At 48.3% G+C, this 26887-nt stretch overlaps 1 protein-coding gene across 1 annotated transcript in view; it reads left to right on the top strand.

Moving 5' to 3' along the window:
• Window positions 1-26887, top strand: part of LOC126532261 (KAT8 regulatory NSL complex subunit 1-like) — a 151971-nt gene that overhangs the window by 10864 nt on the left and 114220 nt on the right. The gene's annotated exons all lie outside the window — the stretch shown is intronic.

The raw sequence follows: 26887 nt of genomic DNA, 5'->3' as shown, positions 1-26887 counted from the left end.
CTTTCCATCTTCTTTTTTTCTGGTTACGAAACTGCCGCCTCAGTTTCATATAGAGACAGCGCCTACCACTAGAGGCGCAACTGTGCATGAGAGGGCATGCCGCTACCGTCGTGGTCGTGTGTGGGGAAGCGTCGGTATTCTAGCCTTCTAAACTTCCACAACCACCACCGCTTTACTTTCATGTAACTACTTTTAACATCCACATGCATCAATAACTGCCTAAGCGCAGCTTCTGCCATGAAATGAGCGCCCAGGGAAAAAAACATTAACGCTCAAAACATGCTGCTTGCCATAGTCTATCACGAAAAAAATTTATTAAAAAAATGTCGGATTTCACTTGCCAAAAGCACGATATGATTATGAGGCACGGCGTAGTGGGGGACACCGGATTAATTTTGGCCAGCTGGAGACCTTTAACGTGCACCCCCATCGAAATGCGGCCACCATGGCAGGGCGGTCTCAGTCCACAGGTGTTTCTGTGCGCCGTTCGTCTGAACGCTTCGATAAGTTGGGCTTTTTAATACTTGCCCGAAATGATAAACCCCGCGCAAGCGCAACAAAGCGCCCAGTGGTGCCACTTGTCTGGGCTGTTGCTGCACCCCCGCCACTCTGCTCCCGTAACTCTCGGTTGTTCGCCCAGCACAGCTGTTCACTTTCTGTTAAACGTGAGCGGTACCTTATCGGGAGATCGAAACAATTAAATCGTTATTGGAAGGGCTGCTTCCGCAATAATGACTTCGTTTAATGACATAGAAACCGAGCTGCGCCGTGGGCTTCAGATTTCACGGCAACGCGGTGCCATTTTTTAACTATATTTAGGCAGGATAAAGGTAAGACAAACCTCACAACTAAATGTCTCCGGTGCAGCTTTTAGTATAGGATTAAGGCGAACGTCAAGTGTTAGGACCTGTACGGTAGAAACTGCATTGTAATTAGGCAATTGTATTTAGCAAACAGTCGTTTAGAAGTGTCAGTAAGCCCAACACTTCTTCACGTTGCTCGTGGTTTCAACGCAGAAACGAAGAGGCTAGGGATTTTGGTTCTTAAGAGGAAGCTTTAGCTCGGGTGCTCCTGTATAAATACATGTAAAAGGAGAATTCGTTTTTCATGGCAACCACTCTATCAAATTTGACGAGGTTTGTTGCATTTAAAAGAAAAAGAACTTCAAATCTAGTGACTGTTGGTATCGAATTTTTGACTTGGGTCGTCATTTCTTAAAATTAAAAATGAGCAAGAATCGCAAATTTTCAGGAAACGAAACTATCAAGTTTACAACTCTGTAACTCAGCAAGGAAAAATGATAACACAGTTCTGTGAAATGCAACTCGTAGTACGTCTAAACAAGATAAAATTGATATGTTACACTAGAATCCTAAAAAATATCAGTAATATGGAAATACAGCTTTGGAGAACCCTTGTACACGACGTAACAAATTCACGTAAGATATAAATTGACACATCGAATTTGTCCGCTTAGAAGGGTCTAATCGATGCCGTTTACAGAATCGCGTTATCTGTTCTTGATGCAGAGCTATTTGTAAATTTAGTGCATCTATCTTTTCGAATTTTTGGAAATTCTTGTAACGAAATTCAAGCCTCAAATCGAAATTCGGCTTCCAACAGTCACTATAATTTGTTTCTCTCTCAAATGCAAAAAAAAAAGAAAGGAAATCATTAGAATCGGTCTAGGGGTTATCTCAAAAAAGCGTTTCTGCGTTTTGCATGTATTTGAATAGGCTGCGTCGTAGTTGGGCTCGAGCTAAAGCTTCCTCTTAACGCGCAACTATTTGCAAGAGGTTAAAATATTCTAATCACCGGGCCTGATATTTTCTCATGGTCGAAAAATGAAAAAAAAATTATATAATTCAATAAAAAAAATAACACGTGTTCGTGCAAATACACTATGCAAACACGATCATTTATTTATTGTGTAATATAAGTGACAGACAGACAACACTAAGAGGCGTCCGGTTATGAATGCTCCACTGTTCACAATGCAAAAAGTTTGTGAAAAGCATGGCACTGATATAAGAAGCACGAAGAAACAACATCAAAACATAGGATGTATGCAATGGGGCGCAGGAAACACCAGCAAGCGATTGACAATAAATGCAGAATGCATAATCAATTGTTTCTGTTCACACGAAAGCGAAAAGCATTTCTTAAAACATGGCAAATGAAGTCTTAAACGAACGCAAGTCCTGCCGCGCTACGGCCCGCTTCCATTTCTCGCGCTGCTCCTTGTCACTGGGTGAATCGCACCTGTTCGGTCGTAGCCGCAACGGCGCCCCGACACATGCTCGGCGGAATCGTCGTCCCGCCCCGCCACTTCACGGCCAAGCAACTCGGAAAAGAAAAAAAAATGGCGCAGTACACCAATCGGCTCGCACCGCGCAAGCGTTTCGTCGCGCTTTGCGCAGCGTGTGCAGCTCCCCGGCAGCGGTACAGCGGAGTTTCGCAACTAGAAAAGTTGGACAGCGTCTAGAAAGCCGGGCATCGTTGTTTATGCGGTCCTCGTTGTTGGGGCCTTCATTTGTGCAGAATCTTTTGTGCGGTTGTTGAGCATGTCACCGTGGTGTTCGCTTTCCTTTCGTGCACCCTTTGTCATTATAAGCGCAGAGAGTCGTGTAAACGGCCGATTTCAAGATGACGTTTCGTCTGCGAAGCAGCTCCTTCCTGCTGCTACTGGCAGGCGGCGACACAAGTCTGTGCCAGGGCCGGCTTTTCGGACGCCATTCTTCCCATAGGCTAAAACAGTTGCTCATTTTTGTCTTAAAAAACAGGCGACTAACTGTGCGAAGTGTTACACTAAACGAAGTCGACAACAAAATGCGATCGTTCTGCAAAATTTGAGCAAGAACAGTGCAGCGGTGAGTGCAAAATCTTTTTGAACACGCGCAGCCAAATATTCAGGACCCTGTATGCAACCGGGGCCAGAGCGTAGGTTGAAGGGATGATGGTTTTGCCACCGTTGTTTACGAAAGCGTGACCAATTAGTTGGTCTCCTTTTCGTCCACTCCTGCGTTTCTTCTCTCACGTGATCACGGCAGTCGATCTTGAAGTAGAAAAAAAAAAAAACATGTGTGGCCGTATCGTGGGACGCACAAGGAGTTGACATTTATAGCTCAGCGGGCCAACGTAGACGCCACTGCGCATGTTGTACCGCGCACTGGGCGTCTACGCTGGCTCGCTGAGCTGTGGACAGCTCTGTTGACAATTATTCGTCGTGAACGGGGCAGTGAGTGGGCGTTACGTGGCGTCGAGTCGTTCGGTGACCGGCTTCGAAAATGCGTTGGCTATTTGTTACGTGTGGTTAGGGCTGAAAAGGCGGCCTCAATGCTGCAATAACAACGCTCGTTTCGTTTGTTGGAAAAAGAAATAAAAGAACAGCACGTGGGGCAATCTTGCTGAAAAGCCTGTAGCAGATTAAATTGGAAATGAATGATGAGAAGTTAATTTTAATAGATATACCTTCTAAGATGACCACTGTGTCGGCCCGATTTTATCGTGTACTAGAACATCCGTCGACGGTATGTCGCGCCGAGCACTAAGGTGTTTGGTCAAAGGCGTTCTGTGAGTCGCAGTCGCGTGATACGCGAAGCGCAGTCCCCGTTTCTGGGGCCTCCAGTCGTAAGTATCGGGCGCATTGCGGCCACAGATTCTGCAAAAATCAACTATCACCGCAGCTTTCAGTTCACCAGTTGAAAAGCGGGCAGCGCTGCCGTTGTTTCCGGGGTGTCCGATAGTTCCGAGAGTCTGGTGCCACTGGTGTGAGTGCACTTCTCACGGCTGTCGTTCGTTTAGTATCGCAAAAGTTGTGCGGAAATAATCGGCGATGATTGTCAATGTAAGCGAACAGCCCAAACGAATGAACTCTTTCTGTACAGCGAGGCTGTCTATGGCTACGATCTGGCGGATCGCGTCCGCGCGTAGACCGACAATTTTTCGTATGCTCGGCCGAGTACAGTGCAATACCGGGCCGACCGGCGGAGTAGGTGCAGTTCGCCATTAAGGGGCCCACACACACACAGCTTCGCTGGTCATCCTTCTTCACAAAGTGGAAGGACACTGAGTCATTCATCTCCAACCACGAAAACGCCGAAGAAAGCTATCGGCTTTAAATGCATTTCAGCCAAACAATATTTGAGCTAGGTAGTATCCCGAAAAGTGTTTTCCCGGCTGTTGCCGCACCCGAACGCTTACACCCTTTTGAATTGTAAGAAACCTTTAATAACCTAAACGACACAAAATGCAAAATTGACAGACTTTCCCTTTTTCCTTTGGAGTAAAGCATTCATTCATTCACACCGATCGCTGGCATGCGCGACGATTGCGATCGATTGCTTCATCTACGCGTCTGCAGCGTCGTGGCGTGGGCCATTATAGTGGGAATTGTTCACGTGACGGCGACTGGCCAATTTGCGGCGCGGCGGCAAAGAGGAATGCGTTACGGTACTTTCCGAGATGCAGTGACCAACACGGTAACGTTCATAACGTCCGGATCGCGTATCTACTACGCCTTTTGTGTTTTCGCCGCTCCACGTCGGTCGTGTAGTCTCGGCCATAGAGTAACACAGTAGACAAGAGTAGACACTCGACCCGTTTCGCGGCCAAGCTATGGAGATTCGCCGCTAGCAGAGCACATCAAGAAAAAATGCAGCCGTGGCTAGCAGCTTGACAGGCGGCACGACCCAACACGTGCGAAGCCCATTCAGGCCCCGTCACCGGGCTCGCGGCGTCGTTATTCTGTAAAAATGCGCCCGAGGATCGTTGTTGGGTCCTTCTGCCAGCTTCTGACACGACTGCTTCGTCGCCGTTTCATGGTAAGGCCACAGGAAGTTCTCTTGCACGTTGTTAAAGACTTGTTCTCTTCTTATTTCGTTACGTCACTGTTAGCCGCATGAACGAGTGACGGAGGGGGGGCATGGTAGTCTTGAAGCCATAAACAGCTGCTGCCCATTTACAACGCTGAATTTCGCCTCGCACTCGTTTTTTTTTTTTTCTTTTTTTTAAATCGTGCGCAGCAATAAGCGGTGATGCCAGCTCTAACAGCGACGCGGCACCGTCCAAGCTGCGAGGCGCGTTCGAAACGATGTCGAAGTTCGAAAATAAAATGGTCAAGAAATGTGGCCGATGAACACATGCCGTTCCGTGCAGAGGGATTTATGTTGATTTATTCAAGAAGATTACCCGCGCGGCTTCTGCAAAAGTATAGTGCGCCAGTTTTGCAAAACAAATGTAGTTAATTTTAAAGCTGTACACGTGCAATATTTAGTATGGCAATAATGTGCTCTGTCTCAACCTCTAGTAGGCTATGTGAGCTCGAGCATTGTATTGTTAGCATTGTTAGCTGTATTGCATGGGCTGAAGATACGTGTTTTCAGGTTTTTATTAGGTATGGTTTTCTTACCGTAGAAGGTTTGTTGTTTCTCAGCATTTACAACAGTGCTTCCTTCATGTTAGATAAGAAAAATATGCATCACACGAAGGAACGTAGCATCTCCATTCAAAAGCTTTGAATGCTTCATTATTGCTTACACAAAGGAGTGCAGCATCTATATTCAATAGCTTTGAAGCCTCCAGTGTTGCTTACCTTCTGCCTGTCATTCTACGTATTGCAGGAACATCCACTATTCTTTCCTCAAAATACTCTACAGCCAAAGGACACCATGCATATTCAAGGGCAAATTTCCAAGTATCCAGACGATTGCAAGGCTTCGAAGACAGCTGGTGAAGACCTCCAACACAGTCTAAGTGCTTAATTGAGATGCCAGTATCTTGCAGCTGCTTAATGAGGGACTCAATGGATTACACATACGGGATGAGGATGTTGGTGTGTGCCCAATTGTTTTGTAGACATTTTATGTTGCCATGCAACCATTCACATAATTTTGCTACGTTAAATCGCCCTCCTTCGTAGAAGTACAAGAAAAAAACGTCATATTTATTCCTTCCAGAACAATCCCATTTTAAGTAAATTAATTGCTGGCTTGTCTGCGTATTTTTTTTTTTTCATTATCGAAATAGTTTCAAGACGCCTTGTGTGCATTGTTATGCATGTGTAAAGTTTGTTGCCTTCACGCGATTAATTTCCGACTATTCTCCATTACTTGCATCTCGCAGTTTCTTCCTGTTTTCTGCCACTTTTCTCACAAACTTGCTGCAATAAATAGTCTGCTATTTTCGTGTTCTTGGCTATCCAGCAAGCTCATTGATATTGAAGGAACATGGCACATTTGTTTACGATACTCCTTTTAGTGTGATTTATTATAAGTACAATATCACAAACTCTACTTCGTCACTAACAATTGGCATGATTTCTTGCGCTAAGTTACAGCTTGAAACATAACGAGTAGGAATTTAAATAAAATGGACAAAATCAAACACCTTTATGCGCTCGTCGTCGCAACATATAAAGAGGCTGTATGAAACTTCTCAATTTATGCAACGTTACTGATCCCCCAAAAAAATAAATAAGGAAAGAAACGGAAATGAAATCATGGCCTCTGAGATTCGGCGACATGCAGCGACCATCTCGGAGGCTGGTCCGCTTCACCGATTCTGCTAGGTTCGCTGCGAACCAAAGCCGGCCGTAGGGGCCTAAGGGAGTGTCCACTCTTTACGTTTACCACATTACTCCATGGTCTCGGCAGCCGCTCTCGCAGACCTCGTTTTGAAGGCCTGTCATCAGTGGCGGCTTTGCGAACCCTTGTCGGACTGAGGTGAAACAGAGCGAAAAAGACGAGGACACAAGGAAACAAATACCACAGACAAGCGCTGACTGCCAACTGGAAGTTTATTTGAAATTCACCGGACATTTATATCTTTTTCAGCATAGGCATGCGCACATCAGTCGTAAAAACATCTGCAAATCAACAACATTTTAATCTTCCTTCCAAAAATGTGATTTCTTTTTCTGACAAGGCAAGAGAGGGAGTGCTTATACATTTATCTCCTTCCTTTCTTATATGAAAGGCCTCTACTATTTCCCTTTCCTTCTTACCCTTTCCTTTCCCTATGAATTTTGTCTTTTCAAATATGGGGGTGCATTGACACTTGTTACAGAGCTCTTTCATTGAAGCACTGTCCCGTTTGACCTATATAAGATTTTCCACAGCTGAGCGGTATTTGATAGATGACGTTGCCCCTGCACTCAGTGAAACGTGTTTTATGATTTGTGGTGCACAGGTGCCTTTCGCGCTTGTTCATGCGATTACATATCGAGGACAACTTACACGGGGCACTGAAAACCAAATTAATATTGTGTCTATTGAAAACCTTCTTCAGATTGTGTGACAACTTGTGTAGGTATGGCACCACGTGCGCTTGGTATAAATGTCATCATCATCATCATCATCGTCAGCCTAGTTACGCCCACTGCAGGGCAAAAGCCTCTCCCATACTTCTCCAACTACCCCGGTCATGTACTAATTGTGGCCATGTTGTCCCTGCAAACGTCTTAATGTCATCCGCCCACCTAACTTTCTGCCGCCCCCTGCTACGCTTCCCTTCTCTTGGAATCCAGTCCGTAACCCTTAATGACCATCGGTTATCTTCCCTCCTCATTACATGTCCAGCCCATGCCCATTTCTTTTTCTTGATTTCAACTAAGATGTCATTAACCCACGTTTGTTCCCTCACCCAATCTGCTCTTTTCTTATCCCTTAACGTTACACCCATCATTCTTCTTTCCATAGCTCGTTGCGTCATCCTCAATTTAAGCAGAACCGTTTTCGTAAGCCTCCAGGTTTCTGCCCCATGCGTGAGTGAGTACTGGTAAGACACAGCTGTTATACACTTTTCTCTTGAGGGATAGTGGCAACCTGCTGTTCATGATTTGAGAATGCCTGCCAAACGCATCCCAGCCCATTCTTATTCTTCTGATTATTTCAGTCTCATGATCCAGATCCCTGGTCACTACCTGCCCTAAGTAGATGTATTCCCTTACCACTTCCAGTGCCTCGCTACCTATCGTAAACTGTTGTTCTCTTCCGAGACTGTTTAACATTACTTTAGCGTTCTGCAGATTAATTTTTAGACCCACCTTTCTGCTTTGCCTCTCCGGGTCAGTGAGCATGCATTGCAATCGGTCTCCTGAGTTACTAAGCAAGGCAATATCATCAGCGAATCTCAAGTTACTAAGGTATTCTCCATTAACTCTTATCGGATACTCTCTGTCAAAACGCTGGCGTGAAGAAACGTGGCAGCAGCGACGAGCGAAGGGACATTTGTGCTGTCTATCGCTTCAACGACAAGTGAGTGCCGAGAACAGGCACAAAGCTACGAGCCGCCGACGCACCTCGACTCTGCCCTCAATGCAGATCGTTCTCGAAATAGGCCGTGTGCAGCTGCCACATACACTCTTGCAGCCGGAGTAGACTCCCCCCCTCCTCCTCTCCTCATACCCCGGGCGCCTTGCAACTTGAGTGCCTCTTGCACGACGGAGACTGCGCGCTTCCTGCCCGCTTTCGTCTCTCTCGCGCGGCAAGAATGAGCCGAGATCCTGGGCTCCCCTCGCACGCCTTCACTCGTGCATACAGCGCAGGGCGCCCAGCGACGGTGTTATTACTGTTAGACTTTATACGGAACCTCACGGCGACGGCGGAAATGCGCTTGGAGTATCCCTATAATTGCTATCGCAATAAAAAGAAATCATCAGCCATTCCACTCTGTGAAGGTGGATGACAAGCGAAGCTGTTTAGTGCATGACACAGAGGTGACCCAGAATATTGAACAGAGTTACGAACATATTTACTGTCCTAATCTGTGGTCACCGTGGTAATATAGGTCCACACACACGTTCGCCTATCACCTCTGTTATTAAATGTGCCCGTCACGTGAGACAATGAATGGCTCATACCCCTTAAGCGATGGCTCATACCCACGTGTAAATACGGCCTCCTCATTACGACGACAGAAAAGGGAAATTCTACGCTGGAATGATGAGCGGCAACTGAGCCATCTGTGGAAGATGACGACGCTTGAGCCACTGCTGATGGTGATCGTATTTTGCACAGCGGAGCCAGCTGTGGAAGAAAACGACGACGACGAACACGCAAGCAGCGGCACTTGCGTGTTTGGCGCCGAGAATTTTTTGGACAGTCCTTTTTGAAAAACTTGCGCAAGACACTTTTTCTAAAACATCCGTTCTTACCCTTGTGCTTGGGACCTCTGAGTCCCACATGTGAGGAGGGTAGTTCAAGTGCGCGTTACAAGTCCCCGAGCCCACAGGAATATGTGCCATTTGGCCTTTCTGCACTATCGGTTTGTTTTTTGTCAACATCTCGGGACACATTTTTTTCCAGATTCTAGCCATAGACAGCTTCGCTGTAAAAAGGGCTTCTGCCAATGAAGGGAAACGATAACGGCCTTGCTTGCGCTATTCGAAAGAACGCGGCGTGCTGACTTGTTTGCAGAGACGCGAGCTAATCTCGCTGCGGCGTCCGCTTGTCGGAGGTGTGTTGAAGGTGTTGACCTGATTTTTTTGCTTTCCTCTCGCTTGCGACTGCTTTCCTCAACCCTCTCGTTATCATCTTAAAAAAATTTTTGATTCTGGGGACAGTATTGCATAATTCGTCCGCTTGCGTGCTTGTTTACTTTCTCCCCAGAGCTTCCATGAAACGCGAAGCAAATCCTTGAAAAACTTTGTGCGTCAAACTCTTTGGCTAGTATGTCGGTATGCGTGATGACAACCATTGTGGTGCATTATTATCCCAATTTTTAGCCACATATTTTTTTTTTTTGCTACACATTAATCAAGTGAGCATGTGCCATGATATCGTGAAGCCTTCAAACATCGCGTCTTGTTCCTTACGTAACATATAAGACTGGTGTCGCAGGCTCTGTTGCCTCGCAGGATGTTTCTTCAGACTTGTCGTGACTAAGCATGGCGCTAAAAGGAGTATGCCGTGTACCGGAAGCGAAACTTGAGACCACATTGTTGCACGCGGTTTCCCCAGCCCAGCGTCCCGAAGTTGGACTAGGCCGAACATCGAAGAACGTCAGGGCAGAGGCGAGTCGACGTTATGCCCCAACCTCTGGCACACGTCGGGAAGCTTCGGCACGCGCCGAAGCGTCAAAAGCGTCGGTCGGGAACACGGCGAAGCGTGACGACACGCAGCGATTATGTCTACTGCCAATGCAAGAAGTTTGCTGCCGCTGCGCCGGCGTGCACCAATGAGAGGCTGCGACACGTCGCAAGCGTCAACCAATCGGAGGCTGCGAATCCTCCGGCTGCTATGCCTGTGATGGCCGACCGTGCGACGGCGCCGGCACCAACGATCGTCCGAGTTCTTTGGACGCACAACACGCGACAGTGTTCCTGAAAGATAGTGTTGTAATAGTAGCCAACAACGACACGACCGACCGACGACCGTGGGTTGTGGCAGCGCGACATGGATCCGAAGCGACTTCAAACGACGCCGACTAATCCAACCTGCCCACTGGGTTTCGCCGGGCTCTGTACGATTGTCTGCTAAAACAGCCAACCGAATCACGATTGCCGCAACGTCTGTGCTTGTTGTATGTGTATTTTGTTGTGCTCAAAACGAATGGAGACATGTTTACGAGCTCCGAAGTCTGGACAATCAGCACTCGCCTATCGCCGACGTTGTTTACGTTATGCGTAGGCCTAGCGCGTCCATCGAGTTCGTAACTGGCGAGTGAAGGAACCCAGCTGAGAAACTCTGTCGAAGGAAATTAATTTTCAGGTCCGTTTGGTGCTGCAGTGATCTAAAATATGGCACTCCTGACGTCGTGTGATGTGGTGAATGAACCGTGTGGAACTTGGGGTAATCAACCGCAGCGTGTTTTGTGTGGTGTCAGGTGACTCAAGTTTAATGGGCAAGTTCTGCGCTGTTTCCAGTGGCAAAAATAACTTCCGAAAGCGAAAGACACTAGTAGCCGAACTATGGGAAGTACTTACATTATCAGCCGTGCCGCCCGTTTCAGCTGACACTGCGCTCTTCTATTCGGCATGTGAATTCAGTTCAGTACAAGTTCACTGTGCTCCTTCACTCACTTCTTTCAAGTGCATCCGTATTTTGGGCTAGTTGGAGATAAATCACTCGTGTAGCAATCAAGAACACTGACGCACTGAAGCATACGTGACAACGCAGTCATGTTTGATTCAGTGTGTCCTTATACTTGAGCACTGCAAAAAGAAATCTGTTTGCAATGTGTGCCCCGTGTGCAGTGCATAGCAGGACCTGCATCATGAAAGACCTATGCATGTAGCAGCGTATACCATGATTGCTTCGATGCCTGCTTCAGAAGTAGCAAGTACTGAGTCAGTGAAAGTGTAATTGATTTTTTATCTCACTTTTTGTTTATGGAAAGTGTAGCTGGTGTGAGTGCATTGTGTGAGTGCAATCGATATGCTTAAACTGCTGGAATTCCTTCAGCTTCTACTAACATGTTTCTTGCTGCGATACTATAAATTGTAGTCAGGACAATAATCTGCTCAAAACTAAGTTAGTAATGGATCCGCGCAGAATGTGTTTGATTAACAAGTTAGCACTTCCACAACAACAATATGCATATGCATATGCAATATGCATAACAACAATAAGCACAGCATATGTGCTTGCAATAAATACATTCCGTAAAGGTGAACGACTGGGCCTACAATAACAAACTTTGTAGTAGCACTGCAAAAAGTGCTGCCATGCGTATCAGCCACAACAGAACTGCTGCACGTCCAACCTACTTCTTTGGAGGCACCTCTATAAAGACGGTTCAAGCCCTACCCATTCTGGGTGTAACATTTAGCTCTTCTCTCAACTTTTCCCGCATATGTCACCAGCACTGTATCTAAGCATCGGCCTATTCTTGGGTTTGTGTCCCGTGTCTCCCTTCCCTGATGACGTAAGGTTTTCCGAGCACTCTACGCTTCTATAATCCTGTCACGACTTGAGTACTGCTCATCAGTATAGTACAAACGTAAGCTTGTTCAGCGCTGGACAACACGCACCCTCTACTCTCGTCTTTTCGGTTGTTGCAAGCTCATGCCAGCCTACGAGGATTGCCTCAAACTCCCCAAGTAGCACACCCTGCAATTCCAGCGCAACATTGCACTAGTCTATACTGCAGGGTGCTTGACGGCTCTTTGAACAGCACTAATCTTTCTTCAGTTCTTCTGAACAAGTGGTCAGCACAGCCCGAGCCCTCATCGTGCCTCTATGCCCCGACACCACAACTCCATGATTATATCTGGCATACAGAGCTTTCTCTTCACCCCCCTTGGCCATTTGGATTTTCCTTCCTTGGAACCAGACTAAATTGGCACTCCTGTGTGTTGTGCACCCGTTGAATGTGTGCATGTGTGCCGTGCTGTGTTATTGAGCAAGTGTGTGTGTGTGTACACGTAGAGGGGAAGGAGGTGTCGTCTGCATCCTGCAAATTCCTGCTCTAGATGGCTGGTTATCAGACGCTCTAACATACAGCCATCAGCCTTTCCTTTAGTCTAGAGTGCCAAGTTACCACTAAGATTATTATTATTATTAGAATCATCACTACGACCACATTGATTGTGTTGAAGCCACCGTGACACATAATTCAAAATATTTCTGGAGCTTTGTGCGCTCTCACTCTTCTAAAAAGAGTGTCTTCTTCATGAAAATGGCGGTGTTGTCTCGAACACTGCTGATGCCTTTGCAGAACATTTCTGTTTGCTATATGTTGTGAAATATGCTTCAAGTAACCTTCCTTCTCAGTCTGGCACAGTGTGTACGCTATCAGTCAATGAAAACCTTGTTTTCAAGTGTATGAAGTGCCTTAAACCTTCCCTTTCTTGTGGTGTTGATGGTATTTCTTCTGCAGAGCTTAAGACGTATGGAAGCATACTTGTTCCCTGTTCTCACAAACATCTTCAATAGTTCCCTAAAGTTTAGTACCTTTTCTAGCACTCGGAAGGTAGCATGGACATTGCCCATGCACAAATCAGGTGCTAGATGTGCAGTTACTAACTGCCGACCTATATCTATCCTCTGCAGTGCGTCAAAAGTGTTTGAATCAATATTGGATTCCTTGCTTTCCGTTAGTGCTAAGAGCATTTTAATAAATGAACAGCATGACTTTGTGTGCCGACAACTTAAAACTATTTGAGACTGTCAACAGTGTTCACCACTGCATCGACTTCCATTTTTCACTCTCAGACTGGTGCAGAAACAATAAGTACTCCTAAATGCTTTTTGTTTACTTTTCCTCTTTTCCTTTTTTCCTTATTTGTTTCTCTATCTTGCATTTTTTTGTCTACCACGTTCATGTTTTCTGTACATTTTGCCTTGCATAGTGCTTGTTAAAGGGACACTAAAGGTTACCAGAAACTCAAGTTAAAGTGGTAGAGCAATGTTATAGAACGTCTAAGGCGTCAATATAATCGCGAACAGAGCTTTAGTAACCGAGAAATTGAGGTAAATGCATGACACGATTTGAGACCCCCCAGCGACATTCCGGTACTAGCCCGATGACGAAAGCACTCCTCATAATTTGTGTTACTAATACTCAACTACTCGTATTAAAAATGTCATTTCATTCGATTATAAGACGGGAAAAAATGCTACTTGTCTACGTCTATTCGATTCTAAGAAAAAATAACATTTTGACGTTACCCTTCAGTAATATGGGTGTTCGAAAGGTTTCGTTTTCGCTCGACTCTGCGGGCTCGATTCTGCGCCGCGCACGCTTTGGAGTTTCAGTAGTTTGGTTATCGCGTCGTGCTGTGAGGGTTCTGCTGGCTCGCGAAACTTTCATTTGGAACAAGCAGCGAGAGTACCACGTCCATGTGATGTCATGGGAAGCCCTCGTTGCTTTCCCGCTCCGCAGAGCCGGTGTCGAGGCCGCCGTCGTAGTACGCAACGACGCCGGCAGCGCGAGCCTTCAGCAGCACGTCGCGCTCGTCAGTGCTCAAATCGCTGAAGTTGAGCCCACCATCGCGAGCCAATCTGTCGGTGTCAGGGTCCATTGAGACGAGCGTCGAAGTTTGCGTCATAGAATGAAGTACCAGCTTATGGGCGCCTTGCGCTGGAGTTTGAGGTATAGTAGCGGCACCTGGTGGCGGTGTGGGAAACATCTGGGTACGCGCGCTCCCCTAGAGACCGGCCGAGGTCGTACAAGCTTGGGTCGTATTGAGCCCTGGCTGTGGCGAAGCACGTTTCTAGGCCGAGTTTTGCGTCGATTCGCACTTTTTTATGCCCTGTTGCGAGTGCGAGAAGGCTCGTCACTTCTCACAGACCATGCCGACCACGCTGCGAGCTCGCCGCAGCCTATAGTTTAACGAAAACGGACTCTCCGTGTGCCGTGGGACGTAATGCTGGGAGCAGAAGCAATCGGTGATGCCGATCCGGAGAGACCTAGCCCAGCCTCGAAAAGGCGTCACCGTCATTACTTCTGCGTCGTGGGCTGCCATGAACAAGAAGCCCTGAATCCCAACATCAGATTCTACCGTTTTCCTTCAAGGTCTCGCGAAGTGGAGCGTCGGGCGCGCTGCATAGCTGCAGTTCGTCGCGCTGAGTAAGCGAAACTTCGTGCCATGCTGACTGCTTCGCCTGTCTTGAAGCTTGCTTGATTATCTGCGTTTGAAATTTCGGTCTTTTGCACCTACAGTCCCGACAGCAGACCGACATAGCAGCAGGCATGGCTGGTAATTCACGATTCGAGACCCGGCCACAGCGACAATTAACAATTCGACCGATGCGAAGTGGTGAAGTGTGTGCAAATGAGCACAAATGGTCTGGCTCATTCGATGACAATTCACTACTCCACTACGAGCAGCACAGGTTAAGAGAGTTAAATGCGCTCATCCTTGATCTCAAGCCAGCACGTTGAGGCAGCGCAGCAAGGCAGTATTGATTGCAGCAAATCGATGTTCGAGCGCTGTCATTAAAAGCTACATCAAGCGAGCAGCGCACAAGCTCGCGCTACAGCGCGATTCGCACGTACGTGCGAGCTCATATCCATTGCATCAATTTAGCGGCATGCAGTCAACAAAGATTGCAGGAGGCCCGCCGTTTGGCGGCATGTCGAAAGACCGCTGCCGTCGCGGCGCGTACGATCGTGCGCTCGAGCAGTTCGTACATCGCGGCGCGTACCGTCGTGTGCTCGAGCAGTTCCGTACACATGTCTGCTTATCGCTGCTGCGGATTCATTTATAGCACGCATTTCCTCGCGTTTGTGCGCCTGAATCTAGCAGCTAGCGTGCAAACCTTACCTGTAGTTCCACTTCGTACGCGACTCGCTTCACTTGCGATTGACACCGTGCTAAAACTTCGCCGCCTAATTCTTGAACGGCGTACACGTATTCGGCACTGCATAATTTCTTGCCTTTACGCAGCGTGCCACCCCTGAAAATATCTTCGGCGCCCGATATACGCAGCAGGCCGTGCTACAACACAACCGAAAGTGGCGGGTCCATATTGTAACGTGCTTTGCGAGGCAGACAACCGAGCTTGTACGACCCATTTTAGGACAGAGGGCGCTTTTTAGCACCTTTCTCGCAGCGCCCCCTGGGCAATGCAAGAGCCCCATGGTCGCGCGTTTCTCCTTCCGCTAGCCACCATACTCCCGCTTTAGCTCTGCCGTCGGCTCTGTCTTGGCTCTGTTTCTGGCCGCGCGTTTGCGTTTCGCGCAGAAAAGCCGTAGCGCCGTCTGCGGACGCCGTTCTACTCACCGATGGCGCAACGTCACTATGAGACCATGATGTCAGTACTCCTCGATCGGAGGGCGGGTGATTTGAACTGCGCTAGAGGTACGCGGACGCTTCAAAACGCATTTTCTCTTAAAATAAGTCTCTCCTTGTCACGAAACAAGCGTTTCGAGGTTTCTGGGATGGTATTTGAACAGTCCACGTTGACTTAATAGTAACCTTTAGTGTCCCTTTAAGTGCACCAGTACAAAGGCTCTCTAGCTGTTCCTGGGCACTACAATAAACATTTGAATGATTGTTATTATTGTAGTATAAAATCGTGCTTTCTAACTATGTACTCCTATACTATTTCAATGCAGTAGCTTTTGTGCAATTAAAAAAAGGGCATGAATTAAAAAAGTGCAATAATAATATGCTATGTGCTATTAATTTCGTCTGAGTAATAATAATGGTTAGTTACTGTATCCAGTGTTGTGCAATAAAATATGCCACAGCAATTATTGTGTGCCTCGCAGAATAAATTGAATATATCTTTCTCAGTCAAAACATCATAGCAGGCTGAAAACAATAAAACAATTTTTTTTGTGGTGACGAAGTCTATAAGTTGTGACAATAACCTGTTTATATATTTCTTATACTATGCAAATGGGCTGCTCCCATACATTCGAATAAGCGCTTCAATAGTACGACTTGGCAAAGGGCAACGAAAGACCCCTATTCTTAAGCTTGTATTATCTGACGGTATGTCACTTCATTAATGTAAAGAAAGACAAACTTGACATGTGGAAACCAGTTACAATAGAACATGGCCCTTACACTGTGAAAATGTTTGGTAGCAATACACTCAATGTGAAGGCCTCCGGATGCGGTGTTGATGCATCAAAACAACCTAGAATAGTAAAGGTGCTCCATGGGCTAGATTTCACAGAATCAAGAATCGGGAGGGGGGGGGGGGGTGCAAGCTAGGAATTACATAAATTTTAGCTATTCTAGATTTTTTTTGTGAGTGCTACAGGTGTTCCAATTCATTTTTGCTGATTTTCTCAGAACCCACTTTTTCACGCTTATTTCATGCACCAACAAGCATAATTATATTGACACGGATGCTTTATCTGTATCTGGTTACCGTATTTCACCGGCTAAAATATGGTAAACGTTATCGCTCGGTGCAGGATGCGCCTGAACGTATCGGAAGTTTCGCGAATGTTATCGATGGTTCTGTCTGTTGTCGACGAACCCTGTTAATCTGATTGCATACGCGAAACGAATTGTATAGTAGTTTCTGGAAGGCGCGCGGGCACCAGCGAATAGGCTGTAACTTTCGACGACTGATGTATGCAAACCGACGCGCTTGACCCGCAGACGAGATTTTCGACGATTGCCGACATTGCTCGCCGCTATCGTTGCGATTGAGTCTGCACTACTTATTTACCGTCACTACTACGTGACAATATTTCCAACACAGATTTTTTTCAGTGATACCTTGCACGCCTGATTCTACAAAGTTTGTTGTGCAATGAGCTACCAAAAAATGAAATGGTACAACAGTTTTTGATGATATGGCATCGTCGTGCAGGTGTTTGCAAAGCGAGCTTGCAGGCAGGCGACTCGCGAGCGCTGATGTCGATATTTTGTGCACTATTTTTACTTTAAAAATAAAAACAAACTGTTACGGCAGGCGTATATTCATTATTCAAACGTGTTTTTTTTTATATATATCTAAAAGCGCATGCAGATCACTAACTTATTGTTTCAAGCTTAGTTTACAGCAGGCTGTTTTAGGCCGGGCTTTGACGGATGAAGATACAATAGTCCAGCAACAGTGCGCCGCAGCCGAGGAGCGAGCTTCGGCGCGCGTCGGAGCTTCGCTCCAGTGGTTGCGTGCCCTATTCCTCCGACCAACGCGAAGCGAAGCGTTTGCTTGTCGGCGCGCGCCGAAGCTTGCCGACGCGTGCCAGTGGTTGGGGCATTAGATAAAAGCTCGCTTACGTGTTTATCTACCGAGCTGTCAGCTAAAGAGGCCGCTCAGAAAGCGAAGGCGCTCAGCCGACGGCCGCAGATGAGCCACCGTCGAGCTTTGTTCCGGGCCCCGCATCAGTGGCACGCTGGTGGAGCAGAACACCTTCGCGCGCGCTCACGATCATTCATACTCGTCCTTACGAAACGTCCGAATTCGCAGTGACTTCAGTCGCCTCTCACTTGGCAGTGTTTTCGGCTTCGTGGCAGGCACTTCCCGTGAGGCTAGCCACGTAAAAGAATCTGTGTTGTTGATATAAACTTAGTCCGAAATGCTTGGCGACGTGCATAAATGTTGTCTTCTTTCTTATCGTTGTGCTTGCCACTACATTCCTCGTGAATATCCGTGAACATGTGCGTTGTGCAGGGACGTGTGCATAGGCGCGCTTGTGCAGGCGTACGTCTGGTGTTTGAACCAAGGGTTTGTTACGAAGAGAGCGGTCACCACCGCGGTGCAGTGTAGGCCAGGTGGGTGCGCTTGTCTGACGCGCGTGTTGCTGGCACTTCTCGCTTGCACCAGCGCCCGGAGGAACGACACGCGTCCGGCCGCTCACTTTTTTTCGCTAGACGCATCACAGTGACTATAGCAGCGGTTCGGTTTACCAGGCGAAGCTGGAAATGCGCTTTTTTTTTTTTTTTTTCGTGCACGCTCAGTAACCGTGAATAGCGCTCGGTGGAGAGGACGCTTAGTAGAACCGAGCTGTGGAGACAGCTCCTCATGTACAAGCTGAAGACCGTGCAAACACCGGAAGCCGACATGGCCCCGCGCTGGCATAGCGATGCGGCGAATTTTCAGCAGTGTGCGTGTCGACGACCGGGCGTCGTTGTTAGAGCAACGGCGCTTCGAAATCCATGCGCGCGTCTTCTGCAGTTTCCAAATCGAGGAGGGATGGTCGCGGGACAGTGGCGGCAGCAAACGGCGTGCGTCACACGAAGGTCCCGGCTCCACGTATACACGCCGAAGCGCACCCTTGTCAAAAGGCTTTATTAATGCGAACGCACTGTATGGCCCACAAAGCGGAAAATCCGGCGTCGGTTGTTATCGTCCGGTGGTACCAAAACCCACGTGGCCAACTTCCCGGCTCTGGACCTGCTGCGGGTGGCACTGCGAAACCCCACGGTGAACAGCCACGGCGCCGGACTCTGCGCACTCTCAAAATTCGGTTAAGGTGGAGTTTTAATAATATAAGGTGATAACTTAAACAAGTTCTACGTGCTCTCGCATTCTATCACTTGAGGATATTTAAGTGACTCAGTTTTTTCGATCCAGACATTTGTGTTCAGCCATTTTGAGAAAGAAAAAACATAATTGCCGTTACGGTTTTCTTCGTAAACATTTTGCGTCACTCGACGTCAGGATTGAATGTAGAATTGAGGATGTAGAAAGTGTGCTTTTTCTCGATTGCTGCTTGCTTAAGCATGTAAAGCGCATGTCAGTGTTGACGGGCAACTTTTAATAGTGTTTTAGCGTAGCGTTGCCGTTAATGATACTGGCTGACACGACTGCGCATGCGCGTGCGGAATTTTAATGGCCACCGGCAAGTTTACCGGGATGGCTAATGGCACGGTTACCGTGATTGCATAACATGGCATTTCCCTAGGCTGGCTGCTTCGATCCTAATTAATCCGTATTACCTACTAGGTGGAAATCTACAAAATGTCCCACCTCGGTGCAGTGTCTCTACGCCTAGCAGAGTCAAAACAAACTGCAGATGGCGCCACAACCTGGCACAGCGTTGATCAACGCTAAATGCTGTAGCGTAATCTGTTAGGTGGAAATCGACACACTTGCACAGCTTGTCTTCTGTCTAGCCTATCGGCGTCAACGCGAGCCGAGACTAGACGAGGACAGATTTTACCATTTATTTCTTGCTGTCATGACGAATAGTAAGTAACACGGGCGACTATACGATCGAAGGCCTCGGCACTGCCTTCTTGTTGCGCAGTCACGGCTTCCGGAGGGGGCTCGGCAGACATCCGGAAATTGTCGATATCCTCGCCTTCCTGGACTACACTCGGGGGGGGGGGGGTGAAAGAAGACCTATGTTCCCCGGGTGCCAGACGACCTAGCTACGCCACTGGGGCTCGGCCATCTCATTAAAACACCGTATATGCACTCGGGGCAGCCGGTATGAGCAACGCTAAGCTAAAAGTGCCTTATGTGCTGCGAGCCAGTCGTTCCGAGTAGCTTTTGCAAGAGTTGCCGCTGTATTTCTGTGTTTTCATTGCAATGGACAAAATTCCGTCACTCTTAATCCCCACATATTTTAATTTTTTATGTGCGAACCTTGATAGTTTCGCGACCGCTGCTGAGCGTTCTAGTAGTATCCGTGATTCAGTCTCCGCGTTGGATGTCGCACGTGGATTTATTAGTTATTCGCATGTCCAGTGTGCAATCAGTGGGGTCCTCTTGTGCGACGTTGCCAGTGGTTCATCTTATGCACATGTTGCAGGTGTTGGTTGTGTTTTGGGGTGCACTTGGTATCCTCGTGTTTCTCGAAGAGAACGCCCGCAGTTTCACAGGTTGACTCGTCGTCGACACCATCCTGCCTCGCTCGTTTGCAGCTTTCGTTCCGTTCCCCTGGGGTGAATCATGAGCACGGCTGGGGCTCCGGCAGTTTCCGCGCACAGCGCGCGGATTCTTGTTCCGAAAAAGAGCGCACATTCCGCACACCGCGCGACAGCGCCTCCCGCACCTTTTCTCGTGATTTTCGCACTGGACTTTTCGGCGCTTCCCGCGAGTAGCCGGTGCGGCCACTCCCGGCTGTCGTCGCTGCTTTCGGAACGGCCAGGGCAGCTGTATTCAGAGTGCACTAGAACACGGTCCAGTGGAACCACCCCAGCTGAGGCACAAAACAACGCAAAGTGGGCTTGGGGCGCTGCCAGCGAACTGTACGGATGAGCCGGAGGAGGCGCGCCCTGCAGCGGGTTCACCGGGCGAAACTGTTTTAATCTAAGGTTTAATGGCCACATGGGCGAGGCCTGAGCCATTCTGACCTATCACGAAGGGCTAATGGGGGACTGTATGGAATAGTTTTACGTTATACCAGAAAGTTAAGCATTGCAATGGCTTTGCAATTGTCCTGGTCGGCATAGACATGGCTTTTAATAAACCACAGTAGTTCATAACTCTGGCACGGCGCGTTGGTGAAGCGCATCTCCGGGCACCTCGCCCACACTGTCGAGACAGTAAAGAAAATGTAAGGGATGTCTTTGGCAACATTTCGAAATTTCGGACTCACACTGTTGCAAAATGCATGTTTTTTTTTTTGTGTGTGTGATTGGTACCAGTAATTAAACATTTATAGGCACTATAACCACAATTTGCATGCACTATACAGTTTCTGTATCAACGTAATCTGCTTTAAAATTCAGCTTAAGACGTTGCTTAAGAGAGTTGCAGTTGAGCGCTCGTGTTGGTTTATTCTGTTTTTTGTCGTGGTTTCGAAATGCGCTGTGTTACGGCTGCCACCGGTTGGTCCGGGGACGGGGTTTCGGTGACTTTCAACAGCGTCTGCTTGGAGCTCGAACCAGATTGACCATCGGAGAGGGTCCGGCAGGAAAGACGAGATGATGTCAAAAAAAAAAAAATTAATAACAGAAGATGTAGTTACAGGTGAGCGGTGCGCTCCAAGACAAAAAGAAATACAAAAACGTTCAGCGTACGTGAGCGCACGGGCAGAGAAGCTCTCTTCTCGCTGGCCTTCCTACACCGTCCGGGCAACTTCTTTCTCTCTTGTCCCCTAGTAGAGAGGGCCTTTTCGGCACACTGGTCAGCCCACACAGAGGAATACGGAGAAAAACCACTCCCTGACGTAAAGGGGTTCAACGTCGTGTCAGCACACTGGTGAGCCCACACAAGGGGAATTGGGAGAGAAACGAACTCCCTGGCGCAGAAAGGGGAACAGAGGGAAGTAGGATTCCGCGCATAATCCCGTCGCCCGCACCTGACAGACAAATCTTTTCGTGTTGTAGAGCGCGGCGATTTGGCACGTCGAGTCTCAGGCGCTTGGCATCCGTTCCATTCATCGCCGCACACAGTGAACCGTAACAGCTGCCATATTCCATTTTTCACGAAGAATTTAGATTGGCCTGCTCCAAACCGCTAAAAATAAAATTTTATCTGCTCCAAGTTGCTCCAAAATGCAATTTTTGCTACAAACTGCACCATAACGCAATTTTACTTGCTCCGGAAATTGCTCCAAAATGACTTTGGGCAGCCCCACCCCTACACCAGTGGTGTATCGGTCGGCCTCCTAGTCCTCTTTTTATGTTTGCATTTCCCGCAATTCTTTTCCCATGAATCTCTCTAAAGCCACGCGTGCACTTCTCGGTAACCTTTACGTTCCAAGCCGCGGACTCGTTCACGTCACTCGCGTTGTCCGAGGAATGCCACCTCCAGTGGTCGCTTCTTCGAGTATTACATCGTAGTCCGAAACCTTGTTTACATCTATTGTGCGATTCCCCGCCCTCCTTTTCCTACAATTGCGGATGGAACTTGATAACTTGCATTGTCATCCTATACAACGCCGATATTACCGTTAAAGGGAGAAACGTTAAATCACTTTGGACTGATTAGTACAATATTCCATCGAAATTTTATTTGCGTTAATTTCGCAGTAAAACTTTATAAAAGGGAAAGTAAAGGCCGAACACCATTTTTTATTTTGCGCTGGTACGTCAGTGTGACGTCATGGATTACAAAGAAGTTTCTTCGTATTTGGGCCGTTGGGGGGAGCACAAGTTATCGAAACCTGTCAAGTTTAGTCTTTCGCTACTTTAGAATTCAGAATGTAGCCCGTCTTCACCGACAAAACATTTATGCCCTGGCTGACGCCGTCACTGACATCACAGAAGTCTATCGTTTTTGCGCCTCTTGTCAAGCCTCCTTTCACAGTACTTATTGATTTCTCTTGCGTATTGGTATTTGCTATCGCAGCTCAACCTACTTGTCAGTGTTTAATGCCCGTGGTCCATTTCCTGCGCGCTCCAGGATTTGTCATACTTCGCGGGCAGGCAGCGTCCATCACGCGTTCCACAACATTAGTCGCGCTTCCAGCAGCTCCGCATACAAGGGGTCCGATAAGCTTCGACGTAGCCTTTCCCACTTGAGGGCTTTTCTCTGCTTTCCGATACCCTTTTCTGCAGTCTCCTTAACCTAACCGAATGTGTTGTCAGCCTTCTGCCTACAATCGACTGTTAGGTAGACCTTATACTACGGCGGAGCGCACATCGCACATCCGCCCGTGCTTTGAATTGACCGTTGTACTGCAGCAGCCATCCGGCTTACACTTGTTTGTAACATACGGAAGTAAATATCGGCACCGATTTGAAAAGCCTCGCGCATTTTCCTCGCTGGCTTGAGGGCGGTAGTTTTCGTTGTATGGGCAGGTGCCGTGTGCGGCCTCCAGTAAAATTTTTAATGTGCCACGGTCCCGCACCGCCCCCTGGTGACGCGCCAATCCAGCCGGGCGGGAGTGACTTGTGAAAGCGGGCCCGTCGAGGTCTGTGAAGGCGGAACCGCATGGCGCGATTTCAGGCGCGATTCACGCGCGGATGGTGGGACGCGCGCGTCATTTTGACGCGTGCCCAGCATGATCCGCCACGAAATCGCGCCGCCGCGTGCTGCTGCTCGAAGTAGAAAAAAACGCGTCGCGCGGCGCGTCCACCAATCAGAGTTCAGGTAAGTCACGTGGCATTTGGTCACGTGGCATTTTGGTTCTTTTTTTGCCACCAGATGGCCCTGCTCTCTGCGCATCTCGACGGAACCTCCTGGGCGGAATTTTTTTTTTCTCGGCAGAACTGGCGCGCGCGTCAAGGAAAACATGTGCTACCGTGATTTCGTTCGCGCATCGTGTTGGTTCGCGCATCGTGTTCACCTAAAATGAACAAAGCAAACTTCAACGAGGCCCTAATAACTAAAATGGAGAAGCGTCGCGTCTCATCGCTAATACTGGCAAGACAATTTGCTAATAATATTACCAGTGTATGGTGCTCGCTCTCTTCTCAACCAGGCAGGCCGCACCCAAATGTACCTCCTGACCCGCATTTTTTCTTGCTTCAGTATCAGCATCCCCCTTAATAGTAGCAATCGCCTCTTCTGCTCGGTAGTAAGCGGCCGACCCTCCTTTTTATATGTGAAGTTGTAAACAAGCAGCGGCTTCTCAGCATGCGGAAGGTACATAGTCGCAGTTTCGCACACAATATTGCTGCTTGAAATTAAGCTTGATAAATACACTTCGGAAAGAAATATCGCTGTCTAATTACACTCAGATTATTTTTATTGTAGTGTTCTGTAAGTTTAAGGGCATATTATATATGCGGTAACAGGGACAATACATGTCTTTGAGAGTTATGTTGTCTGGCAACCCGGAAAATGCGGCGCGAAAGCGCCGCTCCTTTTTTTTCGTACGGGTGCTCGCGCGTCGGCGGCAACGCGGGCGTTTGCCGCCCGTCGCGTTTTTCGCTCGCGAAAAACGCGCCATGCGGTTCCAGCTTGAGACGAGCATTCGGCGCGTTGCGCAACGCGACCTTGACGGCGGCGCGATGTTGCCGCCCGTGTGTTGCCGCCATTAGCCGCAGCTGTGGTGTGCTGCGGCTGCTGCTCGTTAAGGCGAGACTTCTGTACCCGAATTTGTGCGTGAGAGCTTAAAAGCGCCGAACAAAGAGAAAGGGCAGCGCTGATTTGCCCTTCGCTAGCCTCGCTACCCACGTCGCCGCTGCTTGGTCGACTGTCATCCCGTTGTTTTCTGCGGGCTTCGCTCGGAGTCTTGCGGAATGACTGTATGTGTTGTCGGCCATGTCTGCAGGAATTGTACAAGCCGTGCAGTAATGCCGCGCACTGCGTGTTTGCCCCCGTCGATGCCGCCCAACTGCGAAGCGGCACCAGAGATTGCCGCTTATACAAGACAGGCGGCGCGTGTAAAATTAGGCAGCCTGTCGTGTTCGCTCCGGTCCCTGCCCCTTCTGCTCGCGTTTTCTTCGCCGCCGTTGCCAATTTTAGATCGCCGCTCCTTCAGGGAAGCGGACCTGCCGACTGCGCGTCCTGTTCACGGTACAGCGTGACGGGGGGCTTCCGGATCGACATTTTAGAGGGGCAGTCGAGAGATAGGCCAAGTTGGGAATTCTTATCGTCGGCTGAAGCAAGACGCGATAATCGAAAGGTCACACCTTGAATTTCCCGGATCCGCCCCCTGAAGTTGCGGATGTTAACAGCGATCGGAGATATTTTGTTCGATACGCGTTCTGTTCGGTTGCTGCAACGTCACAATGTGGCAGTATGCAAAATTTGGGACAACGGGGCGGAGAGAGCAGCCAATCAGGAAGCGATGACCTCCCCGGAAGTTTACTTCCATCGTTTGTCGTCTCCTTGCGGACAGTATACTACAAAACGAAATGTTTCTCGTCTTCCAAATGAATGAAATTTTTATCTAAAAAAATTTATTTTTTCTTCTCAAGCCCAAACACGTTTTCAAATAGTAGTACGTGTGACTACTGCAATTTATAACTATTAGTTTCTTTGCGTCGTCCCTAGGTGGTGTCGCGCACAGCGATAAGAAAAAAGAAACGACGGGAAGAGTGGCGCACTTTTCAAGAGGCAGCGACAACGTTCCAGTGGCTCGCTGGCACCGATGATGGGGTCGATTTCGCTGTACAACCAACGAATTATTTGTTTCGAGAAACGAAAACGACGCCGGAATTCACTTTCTCCCATTTCTTCAAACGAGTTTCGCACCGCCACCCGCTCTCCTCCTTCCTCTAGAAACGCCAGCGCAATAACCTAAGTTCCCAACGGAAGCGCCATTTTCTCGAATTAAACTATGGCTTGGATCCAAACGTGCCATGCCGCAGCCGCCGGTTGGATCCAATCCAATCCATCAGACGCGCCATGCGAAGCCGTATGATCGCTCCAAACTTCCCAGCTCCCGTCGGGTTCGGCGCCTAGCAGACGAAATGCTCGGTGGGAGGATGATTGACAGGAGCGTGTCATTTTGACGTCACCAAAAACGTCGCCGCGCCCCGCGGCTGGCGACGTCGGCCAATCGCGCGCGCCGGTAACCGAACGAACGCGCCGAACAACAATCTCCGATCGCACCCCATATCTTACGTACTAAGCGGTCAAGTACCGAGCCGCCAGCAAAATGACTTTCGACAAATATGGTGTACTATGTACGAAATGGGAAGGTTGTGGGTTCGGTTCCCACCTGCGGCAAGTTGTTCTTTCATCCACTTTAATTTCCATTAATTTATCGTTTCTTTGTTTCTGTTGTAAAGTGACGTCAGCCGCAATCAGACTGCCTTGCAAGCGCTGACGGCACGTGCGTTTATCGTTTGATATCCTACCCTTGTTCTCCCTTTCCCCTTTACCCCTCTCTGTTGTGTTTCTGACTTCCGCAACGCCCACATACTGACACTAGTTCATCAGCTTGGCGTGCACTGACCTTGAGCACGGGTTCAATGTCAGATGACATCTTCTTTGCATCTTTTTCCGCTGCTTCAGCTGATATGGCAATTGTTTCAGCCTCCCTCAACGTCAAATCTGTTTTCGCTAATAGCTGCTTCTGAACAGCGCTTGACCTCACTCCACAGACGATCCTGTCGCGAAGCATCCGGTCTAGCATGCCACCGAAATTACAGCCATCCGCAATCCGGCGAACTTCAACGATGAACTGTTGAATGGGCTCATCTTCCAACTGGCAGCGATTGAAGAACCGATAGCTCTCCGTTATTTCATGACGCTTGGGGTCGAAGTAGTCATCCAAAACTTTGACTGCTTCCTCGTACGTAAGCGAGTTTGGCTTCCTCGGTGCAACCTGTCCTGAGAGCACTTGCACGGTGCGCGTACTCAATGCTGCTACCAGCAGCGCCCTCTTCTTTCCCGAGTCACTGACGCCAGTTGCCTCAAATAAGCGTCTGCCTTCGTGATGTAAGCCTTCCAGTTGTCGGACTGGTCATCGTATTCCGGTAGTTGATGATGAGCCATGGTCGGTATTTCCGCGGCCGCTGTTTCCTGCTTAACTGCCTGGCTTAATTAATTTTTCACCTCGAGGGTTCTGTCTGGCCTCGTCGCCACTGTTACATAGTTACGACACACGTGCCGTGTCTTACTGTGTACGACAGCACGCCGTTCGAAGGTTGGAACATGAATCTTTGCTTCCGTCTCGGAGCGTATATATACGAAACAGAGAGGGGGAAAGGGGAAAGGGAGAACAAGGGAAGGATATCAAA

This window comes from Dermacentor andersoni, chromosome 5, assembly GCF_023375885.2.
Source record: "Dermacentor andersoni chromosome 5, qqDerAnde1_hic_scaffold, whole genome shotgun sequence".
NCBI lineage: Eukaryota > Metazoa > Arthropoda > Arachnida > Ixodida > Ixodidae > Dermacentor > Dermacentor andersoni.
This window is presented reverse-complemented; position numbering and strand designations above follow the sequence as displayed.